We start from the raw sequence: 5,102 nt of genomic DNA on the forward strand, positions 1-5,102 counted from the left end.
TAAGCCTTCCGCTGTCAGCAAGTCAGCTCCCTCCTGGTTAACATGCTAACCACTTGTGCTTATTAAATACGCTGTGGCTCTTTTCCCAAGAGTGAGGCTGCTAACCCTAGTGTTCTGACTAAATTTCACCTGGTGGAATTATATTGTTCCTCCCTAAATTCCACTTGCACTTTCAATTGCATATAGTATTTTTTTTCCACTTCCTGTACTAAACTTATGTGTGTTGTTCCTTTGTATTGCTGTGTTCCACCCCAAAGATAGCTGAATTCCCATGGTGGAAGGGATAATCCCTATATATATCTTCCTTTGGCACACTGCAATCCTAGTTAATGTTTGTAAACGGCTTTGAGATAATTGGATGAAAGTTGCTAAGGAAAACAAAGTACAGTCATTATATATATTATAAGCAAAGGTGCAGTGTGAGGTCATTAAAGTAATTAAAATACTAAACATTTGCTGGTCATATGATTCTATTACAGCAACCCATGCCACCCTCTGTCATGCAAGTTACTTGACAGAAAAGTCTATATTCTACTGGAGTGTTAAATATATCATGCTGCACACCAGTGACCTTATCTTGCTCCATCTACAAGATTATTTTTATTATTTTATTTTTGTATGTGTGAGCAGAGTTAGATGACTTTGTGGTTAAAATACCAGCAAGATGTTTAATATAGTTCTCCCATTTTCCTACGACTAGTGAAGCTGTACTAGTGCTATCAATAGTAGGAAGTTTTAAGGGAAAAGTCTAGGATAGACATATGGAGTCAGATTTTCAACGATATTTAGGTGCCTAAAGATACAGATAGGAGACTATTGGGATTTTCAAAAGTACCTAGGCAGATTAGGTGCCTTGCATCCACTGGAAACATAGGGTAGTTGCAACTTTATTTAAGCATGGTTATTAAACTTAGCTGCAAGGGCGGTGGAGACAGGGCATAAATATTCAGCAATATTAAGATTGCACAGTTCTCAGAAACTAAAAATCTTTATACGTTCATACTGTTTAGGGAAAACATGCTAGAACCTTGCTACAGTAGCAGCAAATAGGTTTAAAGCAACTAGCATGGGTCTGTACCCTGTGAGAACAGGAATTAAGAACTGTCACCCAATCCAGTAAGGAAAGTCAGCTTTCTATAATACAGGGTGATGAACTAGAGGAGCCACTAGAGGTCCCTTCTAACCCAAATTATTATAGGTTCAATGAAATTGATGTGCAGTCTAGTTAGTCTGCATTGCATGGGTCAAATTAGCAAATGGTAGCATTTATTTTTTGCAGGGGAAGTATTTCTATGGCTGTAGATTCTACTCGTCTTCATCCCGGATTTGGCTTGTCCTTGTGAGTATTAACACTCCTTAGATTGTGACCTCTTTTGGGGACAGAGACAATATTGCCAACCCCAAGCAGTCAAAAATCATGAGTCAGACCTCCCAAAAAGTCATGTCTTAAAGATCATGAGATTTTTTAAAAAGTGTTCTTTTTATTTGCCTTCTTTAAGGTACACTCACATCATGTTTTTAAACTTTTCGCCGCAGCTAAGAGCTCTAAATGCAATGAATAGCTAGAAAGCTACATAATAACAGAAAGCTAGAAAGCGGAGATTCTCTTATGGTCTCTTGCCTCCAGGAGTTGGGGCTTTAAGAAAAATACCAAATATGGTGAGACTCACAATAAAATCATGATGGGTGGCATGACTAGTATCTTCCTACATATGCACACAGCACCCAGTTCATTGTAGGCACCACCACAATGAAAATAAATAATGATAATACATGGAAGAAAGAATGCAGTACATACCTAATTTCATGGCACTTCACTCAGAAGCTTAGAGAGGCAGTAAAGGTTCTTCAGTTCTTATTTTAACTCTGTTTAAGTAAAAATTCTCCCTCATTTGCCAAACACTTGTTTACTCCTGAGATTTAAATGGAACTCTGAGATGCTGTTAAACTGCTCAGATGTATCTTTTAATTTACCCTTGAACAGAGCCGTTTAAAGCTTTTTATGAAACGACAAAAATCTACAATAAGCCTTAAGATTGTGTCTGCACCAGCTCTGCTATTCATTCTATTAGCATGTGGAACAAATTAAGGTGATATTTTGTATCATATGATCACTTTAATGAGATCTCAGGATCAAACCATTATGTTTTGGTTAATTAGAGTTTCTATATAGGCAGTGCCTCCAATGTATGTACAGGCAAGCAGACATATGGCTCAGATCTAAGAGGAAGTGATGGGAGCCCATAGAACCCAGGTTCTGGCCTAGCTCTCAAAGAGAACATGAGCCAAGTGCTGATATGGTGCTCAAAGGAAGAGAGACTGAATCTTGGTGCATTCTAATAGCTGAAATTCCATACCATACTTTCCCTTTCTCTTCTATACTGAAACAAGGAAAACATGAATCAGATGCAGTAGGAGGAATGAAAGATCTTTGAAAATTAAGCACAAAGTAATTAGAGGAAAGGACTAAGCATTAATCCTTTATTTGAGGATCCACTTGGTCCTGCAGTGCAGGGCTCACACTGAGATCATTCTGTCAGATTAACCCTTGCTGTAGTGATCCTAATCTCACTTTTGTAGTGCTGCATTAATCCATTTGCTGCTGGTCCTCACTGCAGCAGCAGAACAGAGTTGTATTCTTTTAAAGTGCCATGGAACCTCAAAGCTTCTGAAGGACAGAATGGGATGTTTACCAGCACACAGGCAATTAAGGTGTTTCCCCATTTCCTTCAATCCTCTTGGCACCAGAACAGGAGAGACCTAGTCTAAAGGAAAGCAGAAATGGAATTAATGATCTCCGCCACCTCTTTCCTGAAGCTGATCAGAGTTATTAAATATAAATAATACTTTGTGCTTCTGCAGTTCCTTTCATCTGAGGATCTCAAAATACTTTGGATACATTGGATCACTGAGTCTCAAACACTCCCTGGGAAGCAGATAAGATACAAAGTGAAGCAGAGAGAGGTTAAGTGACTCCTCAACGTCACACAGCAGATAAGTGGCAAAGCTGGGCACCAAATGCAGGAATCCTTAGTCCCCATTTCTAACTAAGATATTTCAATGGAGGAAATGGGAGATTGAAAGAGGCAAGGCAGGGAAGAGTGTTGGTCAGATAAATGGGAAGATGGTGCAGGCTTGTGAAAAGTCCACTTCTTGTGCCCTCTGGTGTTATACGTCCTCACTGGACATTCTGGGCTGAGTCCAGATCATCCCAGCTCCAATAAAATGAATAAATGCCAGCTGAGGAGCTGGCTTTTCCAGTCTACTCCTTCCCTAGTAGAATAAAGGCATATTTTCCAACCTCCAGGAGCACAAGCGACCCATTCCATCCTTCAGCTTTACAGAAAAATAGACATTGGTACAAGAAAGTCCTGGTTCACTAAGACTTCATTAGCCTCTCAGATCAAATTCCTTTGGATTTCTGAAGAGCTAAGCAAGACTGCCAAAGCGTAATGGGTGCTGTTTCGTTCTCTGATGCTTTTTAAGATGCAGTGTTCAGCTCTAAATAGTTAGGAATCTGTCAGCACCACATGGAGATAATCACCTGTTCAGGCCATGGGAAGCTTCTCAGATAGGAAGTTTACTGCAGCCAATACCATCTTGGCCTGTGGTCTTATTCACCATCTCAAGTTAGGCAGGTTGGTAGGCCTGGTCATTGTGGGTGACACATCTCCAAGGAAAATCTTGTTTCTTCAGGCAACATTGCTGATGATTCAGTAGGAGCTCCATCTATCAAAGCACTTAGATTTGACAGTGTGGTATGTAACTATGAGCTTTACAGATTATGTCTGCACTGTACAAGTTATCCAGGCAGTACTGCAATAAACTAGGGAAGGGATCTCTCAGCAACAGTCTCTCTTCTTTGTTTGTTCCAAAGTTCTGGCCAGGAGGCTGGAGATTTTGTCTCTAGGACATTACAGAAAGTTAACACAAAGCTTAGCTAGGAAACCTTGTGGTTGCTGATCTTTGGAGGGAGATATAAAATGAGGGGTCTGACAACATAGTAATTAAATGTACCATGGCATTTTTTGCAAAAGTGGGAGTGCTATCACTTAAGATCCTTATCAAATTCCAATTTGGAGAATTACATTTTGTGTTCCTAAATCCCCCCTACACTTGCAGTTTTTCTTTACCCCTGTCCTAAATTATTGTCTAATGTTGCTGTGCACAACGAAGCAGTTGCCATGTTCCACATCAGAGTTTGGTGCATTTCAATGATTTTTTTATATCTAACATTTGTAGTGTATTCTGGTATCCTTTTGAACAAAAGATGCTATAGAAATGTAATAACCATAAGGTATCTTACTTTTTCCAATGGAGGGGGGGGGAGAGAGACAGGTTTGTGGGAAACCATCCTATTTTGAACATTTCCTTTTAACTGAAAAATACCAGATCCTACAATTATTGGGACACCGATCTTCTTGCTTTAGGGGGGGTAGGATTTCAGTTTTCTAGAGATTTAGAAAAAGCTGAGTTCCTAAAGGATTTCTTGGTATGTAGATAACAATGGGAGGAGGAAATAATGTACCTTCTTAACAATTAAACATATTCCACCATCTCCTATCATACACTCATGTTTCTCAACTTGAACATAGGCTCCTGATTCATTATAGAACCAAGTTTATCTCAATACCACAGAGAACTAGATACAGATTCTCCACAACATTACCACAGCGCAGCTCCAGAGAAGTAAGCCAATAGTGAGAAGAGAATCTGGACTCTGGTAAGGTCTTGATACTAGAAATGCTGAATCAAGAGAGTAAAACAACAAGGAATGTCATAAATATTAAAGAAATTATCGAACTACTGTTTCAAGGTTCCTGCTCTACTATTTTTTGCCACGTGCCTAATTTTGAGTATCTGCCTTTCTCCATTTCTAAAGCCTGTGGCACAGACTGCGTCTTGGAGGATTGTGTGCAAATTCATTCTCTATTATTGGTTCCATCAGGAATCACCACGCATCATTTACTTTTTCTGCCAACAGCAAGAGCTGTGGTATATTTTCATTCCTTGGTGGACTGTCTGGCACCTCCACCTCCTTCAGCCAAGGGTAGGGGGAAGCATGGAGGAAGTAGGAAATTCTCACTGCAGGTTTTCTTATT

This window comes from Lepidochelys olivacea, assembly GCF_965140295.1.
Source record: "Lepidochelys olivacea isolate rLepOli2 genome assembly, chromosome: 27".
NCBI lineage: Eukaryota > Metazoa > Chordata > Testudines > Cheloniidae > Lepidochelys > Lepidochelys olivacea.